The sequence below is a fragment of the Balaenoptera acutorostrata genome, chromosome 1 (assembly GCF_949987535.1).
Source record: "Balaenoptera acutorostrata chromosome 1, mBalAcu1.1, whole genome shotgun sequence".
Taxonomy (NCBI): Eukaryota; Metazoa; Chordata; class Mammalia; order Artiodactyla; family Balaenopteridae; genus Balaenoptera; species Balaenoptera acutorostrata.
This window is the reverse complement of record NC_080064.1, coordinates 80686391-80698448: the sequence shown is the minus strand read 5'-3', so window position 1 is coordinate 80698448 and position 12058 is coordinate 80686391. Positions and strand designations below refer to the sequence as shown.

Sequence of the window (12058 nt, the reverse complement as noted above, 5' to 3'; positions counted from 1 at the left end):
TTGTCATTTTTCTCCTGAACTATTCGAGACTAATTTGCAGACATCATGTCCATTTATCTGTGAATACTTCAGTATCTATTTCCTAAAAATAAGGACTCTGTCAGGAAATGTACCATTGGTGCAGTATTATTGTCCTATCTAATCCATAGCTCATGTTAAAACTTTACCAGTTGTTTCAGTAATGTCCTTTATATCATCTTTTATTTCTCTTTAATGATCTTGGCATTTTTGAAGAGGGCAGTTTAATTTTGATGTAATTGTAGTTTCACGTGCAGTTAAAAGAAATAATACAGAGATCCCTGTACCCTTTACCTAATGGTAACATCTTGCAAAAACCGCAATACAATGTCATACTCAGGATACTGACTTTGATATAGTCAAGTTATGGAACACTTCCCTCACAGGAACCCCGAGGGATGCCTTTTTGTAGCCAACTTGCTTCCCTTCCCGTGGTCCCCTAATCCCTTGTAACTAGTAATCTGTTTGCCCTTTTTATAATTTTGTCATTCCAAGAATGTTGTACAAATGGAATCATACAGTATATAACCTTTTGGTATTGGCTTTTTTCAACTGGCACAATTCCCTCAAGATTCATACAAGTTACTGTGTACATTGATTCGTTCATTCCTTTTTATTCTGAGTAGTATTCCACGGCGTCAGTGTACCACAGTTTATTCACCTATTGAAGGACGTCTGGGTCAATTCCAGTTTGGGGATATTATGAATAAAGCTAATATGAACATTTGTGTATAGGTTTGTATGTAAACATCAGTTTTCATTTCTATAGAATAAATGCCCAAGAGTGCAATTGCTGGGTTGCATGCTAGTTGCATGTTTAGTTTTATCAGAAATGGCCAAATTGTTTTCTAGCAGTGTATAAATGATCCAGTTTCTCCACATCTTTGCCAACGTTAGGTGGTAGATGTCACTTTTTTTTTTTTTTAGCCATTTTGAAAGGTGCGTAGTGATATCTGTGTGCTTTTAATTTGCATTTCCCTAACGGCTAATGATGCTCAACATCTTTTCCTGTGCTCATTTGCATTTTTATATTCTCTTAGGCAAAATATCCGTTCATGTCTTTCACCCATTTTCTAATTGGGTTTTTTTGTTTTTTTTATATTGAGTCTTGAGAGTTATATACTCTACCCACTAGTCCTTTGTCAGATACGGGGCTTGTAAATGCTTTCTCCTGTTCTGTAGCTTGTGTTATCTTCTTAACATGGTCTTTTGCAGAGTAGAAGTTTTAAATATTGAGAGGCCCATCAATTTTTTCTTTTTGAATTGTGCATTTGGTGTCAAGTCTAAGAACTCTTTACCCTAGATCCCGAAGATGTTTTTTGTTTTGTTTTGTTTTCTAAAAGTTTTATAGACTTGCATTTTACATCCAAGTTCATAGTGATCCATTCTGAATTAATTTTTTACAAGTTGTAAGACTTAATTCAAGGTTTTTTTTTCTTTACCTATGAGCATCTAATTGCTCTAGCACCATTTTGTTGCAAAAGGCTACCTTTCCTCTGTTGACCTGTTTTTGGATCTTTGTCGAAAATCAGTTGGGCATATTGGTGTGGATCTATTTCTGGGTTCTCAGTTCTGTTCCTTTGATCTATATGTCTATCCAATACCATGCTGTTTTGACTACTGTAGCTGTATAGTAGGCCTTAATTTAGGGTAGAATGATTCATCCCACTTTATTCTTACAGATTGTTTTAGCTATTCTAAGGCCTGTATCTTTTCATATAAAGTTTAAAATAAGCTTACATGTATCCACCAAAATCTTTCCTGGGATTTGATAGTATTTGCATTAAACCTATAGATTGATTTGGGAAGAATGAAATTGAAATCTTTACTATATTGAGTCTTCAATCTATCTTCCATTTATTTAGGTTGATTTCTTTCATCAGCATTTGTAATTTCAACATACAGATATTTTGCATGTTAAGTTTGTACCTGAGTGTTTCATTTTATTTGGATTGATCGTTAGTGGTATTGTGATTTTAATTTCAGATTCTATATGTTCATTGTTAGTATATAGAAATGCAATTGCTTTTTTTCCTTTGAGGTAAAATTCACCTAAAATAAATTATTAATTTTAAAGTATAAAATTCAGTGAACTTTTAGTGAATTTGCAATATTGTGCAACCATGACCTCTAACTAGTTCCAAGATACTTCGACACTCCCAAGGAGGAGATCCTGTACCCATTAAGCAGTCACTATTCATTCCTCCCTCCTACCAGCCCCTGGCAAACATGAATCTGCTTTCTATCTCTGTGATTTTCCCTATTCTATATATTTCATGTAAATAAGATCATACAGTATGTAACCTTTTGTGTCATGTTTATTTCACATAATGTTTTTTAGGCTCATCCACTTTGTAGCAGATGAGTACTTTATTCCTGTTTATGCCTGAGAAACATTCTATTGTATGACTATGCTAATTTCTTTATCCATTCGTCTGGTCTATGGATGGGCATTTGGGTTGCTTACACTTTTAGGCTATTGTAAATAGTGCTGCTGTGCACATTTGTGTACCTTTGTTTGAATATCTGTTTTTAATTCTTTTCTATATATACGTAGAAGTAGAATTAACGGGTCATGTGATAATTCTGTGTTTTAACTTCTTGAGCAACTGCCACACTTTTCCATGGTGACCGCACCATTTTATATTCCCACGAGGAATGTACAAAGATTCCTATTACTCTGTATCCTTGCTAACACTTATTATTTTTCATTTTTTGGATTATAGGCATGCTAGTGGGTATGAAGTGGTATCTTATGGTGGTTTTGGTTTGCATTTCTTAAATGACTAGTGAGGTTGATCATCTTTTCATGTGCTTCTTGGCCATTTATAGATTGTCTTTGGAGAAATGTCTATTTAAGTCCTTTGCCCATTTAAAAAATTGGATTGTTCATCTTTTTGTTGTTGAGTTGTAGGGGTTCTTTATATGTTCTGGAGACTAGACCCTTATCAGAAAAATAATTTGCAAATATTTTCTCCCACTCTATAGAGTGTCTTTTCATTTCTTAATGTCCTTTGATGCACAAAAGTTTTCAATTTTGATGAAGTCCAATTTATTGTTTTGTTTTTTGTTGCTTTTGTCATATCTAGGAATCCATTGTGAAATCCAAGGTCACGAAGACTTATTCCTATGCTTTCTTCTAAGAGTTTTATAATTTTAGCTCTTATATTTAGGTCTTTGATCTATTTTGAATTAATTTTTGCATATGGTGTGAGGTAGGAGTCCAACTTTATTCCTTTGGATGTGGATATCCAGGTATCCCAGCATCATTTGTTGAAGAGACAAGACTTTTCCCATTCAGTGGTCTTAGTGCCCTTATTGAAAATCAGTTGGCTATTGATGAATGGGTTTATTTCTATACTTTCAATTCTATTCCATTGGTATATCCTTATGTCAGTACCACATTTATTATTGTAGCTCTGTAGTAAGATTTGATTTCGGAGATTGAGTCCTCTAACTTTGTTCTTCTTTTTTAAGATTGTTGTACTGGCTATTTGGGATCCCTTGCAAATTCATATGAACTTTAGGATCAGCATTTCTATTTCTGACAAAAACACTGTTGGAATATTGATGAGGATTGCACTGAATCTGTAGATGGCTTTTAGGTGGTAGTATTGCCATCTTAACAATATAAAGTCTTCCAGACCATGAACACAGGATACAGGATGTCTTTTCATTTATTTATGTCTTCTTTAATTTCCTTTAACTATGTTTTTTAGTTTTTTGTGTATTAATTTGCTTCTTTATTTAAATTTTTCTCTAGTATTTTATTCTTTTTGAAGCTATTGTAAATGGAATTAAAAAATTTCATTTTCAGATTTTTCATTGCAGCTGATTTTTCTATATTCATGTTGTATATTGCAATTTTTTCTGAACTTGTTTATTAGCTCTAATAGGTTTTTTTTTGTGTGTGTATTATTTAGAGTTTTCTTTATATAAGATCATGTCGGCTGCAAGTAGAGATAGTTTATTTCTTTCCGATCTGGATGCCTTTTATTCCTTTTTCTTTCATGTTTGCCCTAACTACAACCTGTTACACAATGTTGAATAGAAGTGGGAAGAACAGACCTCCTTGTCTTGTTCCTGATCTTAGTGGGAAAGTTTTCAGTCTTTCACTATAAAGTGTGATGTTGGCTGTGGGTTTTTCATAGATGGTCTTTATCAGGTTGAGGAACTTCCCTTATATTCATACTTTATTAAGTGTTTTTGTTGTGAAAGGGTGTATAATTTTGTCAGATGCTTTTTCTGCTTTTATTGAGATGCTCTATTGGTTTTTGTTTTTCAGTCTGATAATGTGGTATGTTACATTGGTTGATCTTCTTATATTAAACTACCATTGAATTCCTGGGATAAATCTCAAATGGTCATGATACATAATCATTTTAGTAGGTTATAGATTTATTGTGCTAGTATTTTGTTTAGGATCTTTGCATCCATATAATAGGGGATCTTGGTCACTAGTTTTCTTTTCTCATGATGTCTTTGAAGTCAGTTTAATGGTGGCCTTATAGAGTTGTTAGAAAGTGTTTTCTCTTCTATTTTTGGTAGAATTTGAGAAGGATTGATTATTAATTCCACTTGAAATGATTGGAAGAGTTCACTAGTGAAACCATCTGGTCTTGGGCTTTTTCTTTTTGGGAGATTTTTGATTACTGAATCGATCTCTTTACTTATTATAGGTCTTTTCAGATTTTCTATTTCTTCTTGAGTTATTTTTGGTAGTTCATGTGTTTCTAGGAATTTGTCCATCTCACCTAGGTTATTAACTTGTTAGTATACAATTGATTGTAGTATACTCTTATACCCCTCTTACTTCCATAAGGTTGGTAGTAGTGTCCCTCTTGCATTTCTCATTTTAGTAACTTGAGTTTTCTCTTTTTTTTTCTTGGTCAGTCTAGCTAAAGCTTTTTCAGTTTTATTGATCAAAGAACCAATTTTTGGTTTCACTGATTCTGTTATTTTTCAAATCTCTATTTTGTTTATTTCCACTCCAATCATTATTATTTCTATCATTTTGCTAGTTTGCAGTTTAGTTTTGTTGTTGTTGTTGTTCTTTAATGTGTAAAGTTACATTATTGATATGACATGTATCTTTTTTAATGTAGGCTTTTATAGTTATAAAATTTCCCCTGAATACTGCTTTTGCTGCATCCCATAAGTGTCAATACGTTGTGTTTTCATTTTCATTTATCTCAGAGTATTTTCTTATTCCCTCATGAGATCTTCTCTGGTCCATTGCTTGTTTAAGAAGGTGTTTTTTATTTCCACATGTTTGTGAATTTTTTAGGTTTCCTTCTATTACTAATTTCCAGTTTTATTCCATGTAGTCGAAAAAGATACTTTGTATGAGCTCTCTCTTTTTAATATGTGGAGACTTATTTTATGGACTAACATATGGTCTGTCTTAGAAAGTGTTACATGTACACTTGAGAAGATATGTATTCTGCTCTTTTTGAGTAGAATGTTTTGTATATATCTGTCAGGTCTAGCTGACTTATATTGTTGTTGAAGCCATTTATTTCTTTATTGATCTTCTGTTGGATTTTTCTATCCATTATTATGAAACTGGGGTATTGATGTATCCAGCACCTATTATTGTAGAACTGTCTTTTTTCATTTCTGTCAGTTTTTCTTCATATATTTTAGGTCTTGATTGTTAGGCACATATATGTTTATACTTGTTGATTTTCATAATGAATTAACCCTTTCATCAATATATAATGTCCTTCTTTGTTTTTTGTAACAGTTTTTGTTTTGAATTCTATTTTGTCTTATATTAGTATAGCAACTGTGGCTCTTGTTTGGTTGATATTTGCGTGGAATATCTTTTTCCATCCTTTCACTTTCCATCCTGTGTATTTCATTAAGTGTGAATCTTGTGAACAGATATAGTTGGATCATTTTTTAAATCATGCCAATTGCTACCTTATCATTGGTGAGTTTTGTTTAGAGTACTTACTGATAAGTGAGGACTTTTGCTATTTTGCTGTTTTTTGTATACATATCTTATAACTGTTTTATTCCTTATTTCCTCTATTACTGCCCTTTTAAAAATTGTGGTTTAAAAAAACCCCATATAACATAAAATTTACCATCTTAACCATTTTTAAGTGTACAGTTCAAGAGTATTAAGTGTATTCACATTGTTATGAAACAAATCCAGAACTTTTTCATCTCAGGCATCTGAAACTCTATACCCATTGAACAACAACTCCCTTTTTTCCCCCTCCTTTCAGTCCCTGGTAACTACATTCTACTTTCTGTTTCTATGAATTTGACTACTTTAGATACCTCATACAAGTGGAATCACCAATATTTGTCTTTTGAGACTAGCTTGGGCTTCCCTGGTGGCGCAGTGGTTGAGAGTCTGCCTGCTAATGCAGGGGACGCGGGTTCGAGCCCTGGTCTGGGAAGATCCCACATGCCACGGAGCAGCTGGGCCCGTGAGCCACAATTGCTGAGCCTGCGCGTCTGGAGCCTGTGCCCCGCGACGGGAGGGGCCGCGATAGAGAAAGGCCCGCGCACCGCGATGAAGAGCGGTCCCCGCACCGCGATGAAGAGTGGCCCCCGCTTGCCGCAACTGGAGAAAGCCCTCGCACGAACCGAAGACCCAACACAGCCAAAAAAAATAAATAAATAAATAAATAAAATCAAGTAAAACTTTAAAAAAAAAAAAAAAAAAAAGATAAAAAAAAGAGACTAGCTTATTTCACTTAGCATAATGTCCTTAACGTTCATCCATGTTGTAGCATGTGACAACATTTTCTTCCTTTTTCAGGCTATATAATATTCCATTCGGTGTACATACCGTGTTTCCTTTATGCATTCATTTGTCAGGTGACCTTTGGGTTGCTTCCATGTCTTGGCTATTGTGAATAGTGCTGTTATGAACATGGGTGCGCAAATATCTCTTCAAGGCTCTTTTAAAATTTCTTCTGGGTATATACCTAGAAGTGGGATTGCTGGATCGTATGATAGTTATATTTTTAAGTTTTTGAGGAACCTCCATACTGTTTTTGCACCACTTTATAATCCCGAGTGCACACCGTTTCCATTTTGTCCACATCTTCATCAACATATGTTATTTTGATAGAACCATCCTACTAGATACAAGGTGATACCTCATTATGATTTTGATTTACATTTCTCTGATAATTAGTGATGTTGAGCATCTTCATATGCTTGTTGGCTAGTTATAGATCATGTTTGGAGAAATGTTTATTCAAGTCCTTTGTCCAGTTTTGTAATTGGGTTGTTTGTTTTTTGTTGCTATTGAGTTATATGAGTTCTTTATATATTCTAGATATTAACTCCTTATCAGATATATAACTTGCTAGTATTTTCTTCCTTTCTGGAGATTGCCCTTTTTTTTCTATTGATTGTATCCTTTCATGCACAGAAGTTTTTAAGTTTGATGTACTTCCATTTGCCTGTTTTTGCTTTTGTTTTCTCTGCTTCTGATGTCGTATCCAAGAAATCATTGCCAAGTCCAGTATCATGAAGCTTTTCCCCTATGTTTTCTTCTAGGAGTTTTATAGATTTAGGTCTTACATTTAGATCTTTGATCCATTCTGAGTTAATTTTGTATATGGTATGAGATGAGTCCAACTTCATCCTTTTGTTTGTGTTTATCCAGTTTTCCCAGCACCAGTTGTTGAAGATACTGTCCATTCTCCACTGAGTTGTCTTGGCATCATTATTGAAGATTATTTGACCATATATATGGGTGTATTTCTGGACTCTCTCTTCTATTCCTTTGGTCTATTTGTCTGTTTTTATGCCAGTACCAGAATATTTTATTTACTGCAGCTTTGTGATATATTTTGAAATCAGGAAGTGTGAGACCTGCAACTTGGTTCTTCTTTTTCAGAATTATTTTGGCTATTTGGGATCTCTTGAGATTTAATATAAATTTTAGGATGAATTTATCTACTTCTGCAAAAAATTAAATGCTACTGGGAATTTGATGGTGATCAAATTCAATCTGTTGATTGCTTTGGATAGTTTGGATATCTTAAATAAGTCTCCCAATCCATGAACACTGGATATCTTTCAGTTTATTGTTTTCTTTCATTCCTTTCAGCAGTATTTGTAGTTTTCATTGTACAAGTCTTTCATCTCGTTGGTTAAGTTTATTCCTAAGTATTTTACTCTTTTTGATGCTATCATAAATGAGATTGTCTTCTTAGTTTTTTTCTTAGATTGTTCATTGTTAGCGTATAGAGCACACCTGATTTTTGTGTGTTGATTTTATATCTTATAACATTGCTGAATTTGCTTATTAGTTTTAACAGTTTTTTGTGGTATATTTCAGGTTTTTTACATAAGATCATGTTGTCTGTGAATAGAGACAATTTTTTGTTTTCCTTTCTAATTTGAATGTCTTTTTTAAAAAATATTTTTATTTATTTATTTATTTATTTTTTATATTCATTTTTGGCTGTGTTGAGTCTTCGTTTCTGTGCGAGGGCTTTAGTTGCGGCAAGTGGGGGCCACTCTTCATCGCGGTGCGCGGGCCTCTTCACTATCGCGGCCTTTCTTGTTGCGGAGCACAGGTTCCAGACGCGCAGGCTCAGTAGTTGTGGCTCACGGGCCTAGTTGCTCTGCGGCATGTGGGATCTTCCCAGACCAGGGCTCAAACCCGTGTCCCCTACATTAGCAGGCAGATTCTCAACCACTACGCCACCAGGGAAGCCCTGAATGTCTTTTATTTCTTCTTCTTGCTTAATACCTCTTGCTGAGACTTCCAGTACTATGTTGAATAGAAGTAGCAAGAGCATACGGCTTTGTCTTGTTCCTAATCTTAGAGGAAAAGTTTCAGTCTTTCACATTTAGTATGATATTATCTGTATGCTTTTCAGAAGTGGACTTTATTATGTTGAGGTAGTTTCCTTCTACATGGTATCAAGTTTTGTCTGATTTTTTTTCTGCATCAATCGAGATGATCATGTTTTTGTCTATTCTGTTATTGTAGTACATTACATCATAGTACACTGATAATTTAGTTTATCAATTACATTGATTGATTTTTACATGCTGAACCATCTTTGTGTTTCAGGAGTAAATCTCACTTGGTTGTATAGTAATTCTTTTAATGTGCTGTTGAAGTCAGTTTGCTAGTATTTTGTTGAGGATTTTAACATCAGTATTCATCAGGGATATTGAACTGTAGTTTTTTTGTGTCTTTGTCTGGCTTAGGTATGAGGGTAATGCTGGCTTTCTTTTCAATTTTGGGGGAGAGTTTCAATATAATTGGTGTTAATTCTCCTATAAACATTTGGTAGAACTTCCCAGTGAAGCCATCCTGTCCTGGGCTTTTCTATCTTGGGAAGGTTTTGATTACTGCTTTCATCTCCTTACTAGTTATGGATCTGTTTAAATTTTTTATTGCTTCATGATTCCGTTTTCAGAGGTTGATTGTTTTTAGGAGTTTATCTCTTTTTGGTTATCCAGTTTTTTGGTGTACAGTTGATCCTGGCATTCTCTTATAATCCTCTTTATTTCTGTGGTATTTTAAGTCCCCTTTCATTTCTTGTTTAGTTATTTGGGTCTTCTTTTATTCCTTAGTTAATCTAGCTAAGGACTTGTGAATTTTGCTGATCCCTTCAAAAAGTCAATCCTTTTTTTCCCCTTGTTTTTCTGTTCTCTGTTTCACTTATCTTTGCTCTAATCTTTATTAATTTTTTTTCTGCTAGTGTTTTTCTTTTCTAATTTTTAGAGGTGTAAAGTTAGTCTGTTGATTTAAGATCTTCTTTTATAATGTAAGTACTTCAATCTGTATACTTACCTTTTAGTACTGCTTTCATTTGTCTTAAGGTATTTTTTTTTTAAAGAGGGAGCTTTTTTTTTTCTCTCTTTAAATTTTATTTATTTATTTATTTATGGCTGTGTTGGGTCTTCGTTTCTGTGCAAGGGCTTTGTCCAGTTGCGGCAAGCAGGGGCCACTCTTCATCGCGGTGCATGGGCCTCTCACTATCGCGGCCTCTCTTGTTGCGGAACACAGGCTCCAGACGCACAGGCTCAGCAATTGTGGCTCATGGGCCTAGTTGCTCCGTGGCATGTGGGATCTTCCTGGACCAGGGCTCGAACCCGTGTCCCCTGCATTGGCAGGCAGATTCTCAACCACTGTGCCACCAGGGAAGCCCCTTAAGGTATTTTTTAATTTCCCCTTTTCCATTTTTCTTGACTCATTGGCTGTTTAAGAATGTGTTGTTTAATTTCCACAGATTTGTGGATTTTCCAGTTTTCTTTGTGTTGTTGATTTCTAGTTTGATTCCATTTCATCAGAAAAGGTATTTGTGTCATTTGCATCTTTTTGAATTTGTTATGATTTGTTTTATAGCCTAACGTGGTCTATCATGGAGCATGTTCCATGTGCACTTGAGCAGAATATGTATGTTGTTCTTGGGTAGATTATTCTGTGTATGTCTGTTAGGACCTACTGGTCTATAATGTTGTTCTCTATTTCCTTATTGATAATCTGTGTGGTTGTTCTATCCATTACTGCTTTCTTTTGTGTTTATTTTTTTGTGGTGTATCATTTTGACTTCTCATTTCCTTTAATGTGTATTTTTCAGTTATTTTCTTGTATTTACCTTGACAATTAGAATTAACATCATATAATAATCTAGTTTGAATTAATACTAACATTGTTTCAATGGTGTAAAAACTCTGTTTCTATTCCATTCCGTTGGTCCTCTGTTTTGTTGTTACTGTCCCATGTTACATCTTTATATATTAATACTGGCTTTTATGTTTACCTGCGGAGTTGCCTTTCATTATTCTTTCTTTTTATGACTTTGAGTTGCCATAAAGTATCCTTTCATTGCAGTCTGAAGGACTCCCTTTAACATTTCTTGTAGGGCAGGTCTACCAATGATGAACTTTCTCAGCTTTTGTTTATCTGGAATTGTCTTAATTCCTCTTTCATTTTTGAAGTATAATTTTGCTAGGTATAGAATTCTTGGTTGACAGGTGTTTTCTTTGAGCACTTTATAAATATCATGTCAGTGCTTTCTGGCCTCCATAGTTTCTGATGACAAAGTACCTTTCAATCTTAATAAGGACCTCTTGTCTACGATCCCTTGCTTCTCCATTGCTGCTTTTATTATTCACTCTTTGTCTTTGAATTTTGACAATTTTATATTAATGTGACTTAGTCTGGATCTCTTTCTCTTTATCCTACTTGGAGTTTGTTGTGTTCCTTGTTTGATTAGATTCATTCCTTTTCAGGTTTTGGATGTTTATGGCCATTAATTTTTGAAATATTCTTTCTACCTCTTCACTCCTCTACTTCTTTGTCTGTCATTATATATGTGTTGGTACACTTGGTGGTATCCACAGGTCTCTTAACCTCTGTTCATTTCTCTTTATTCTTTTTTCTACTCTTCAGACTGCATAATTTCATTTGACCGATTTTCACATTCACTCATTGTTTCTTCTGCTTGCTCAAATCTACTTTTGAAGCCCACTAGTGAGTTTTTCAATTTAATTATTGTTCAGCCCCAGAATTTCTGTTTAGTTCCTTTTTATAAATTTTTGTTTGATTTATTTCTCTTTATTGATAGTCTCTCTGTTGAGACACTGTTCTCCTGGTTTCCTTTAGTTCTTTCACCATGGTTTCTTTTATCTTTTTTAGCATATTTACAACAGTCAATCTAAAGGCTTTGTCCAGTAAGTCCCATGTCTGTTCTTCAGGGACAGTTGCTATTAATTTTTTTCCTATGAATGGGACATACCTTCTTGTTTCTTTGCATGCCTTGTAATTTTCCTTAAAAACTGGACCTTTTAAATATTATAATGTGATAGCTGTAGAAATCAGGTTGCTTCCTCTCAGGGTTTCTTGTTGTTACTTAATTTGGTTTGCAGTGATTTTTCTAAAAAATTTTTAACTGTATTTTTGTCTCTGAAGTCTCTGTTCCTTAGTTTGTGGTCACCTACTGATCTGACAGAAATTTCCTTACAATGCCTGGAGGCAAAAAAAAGGGGAAGAGAATAAAACAAAGAAAAATTTAAGAAGATAAAACTTTTCCAGTCATTG

At 34.2% G+C, this 12058-nt stretch overlaps 1 protein-coding gene across 24 annotated transcripts in view; it reads left to right on the top strand.

Moving 5' to 3' along the window:
• The window catches only part of ZNF644 (zinc finger protein 644), a 125646-nt gene that overhangs the window by 47473 nt on the left and 66115 nt on the right, over positions 1 to 12058 (top strand). The window lies entirely within an intron of this gene.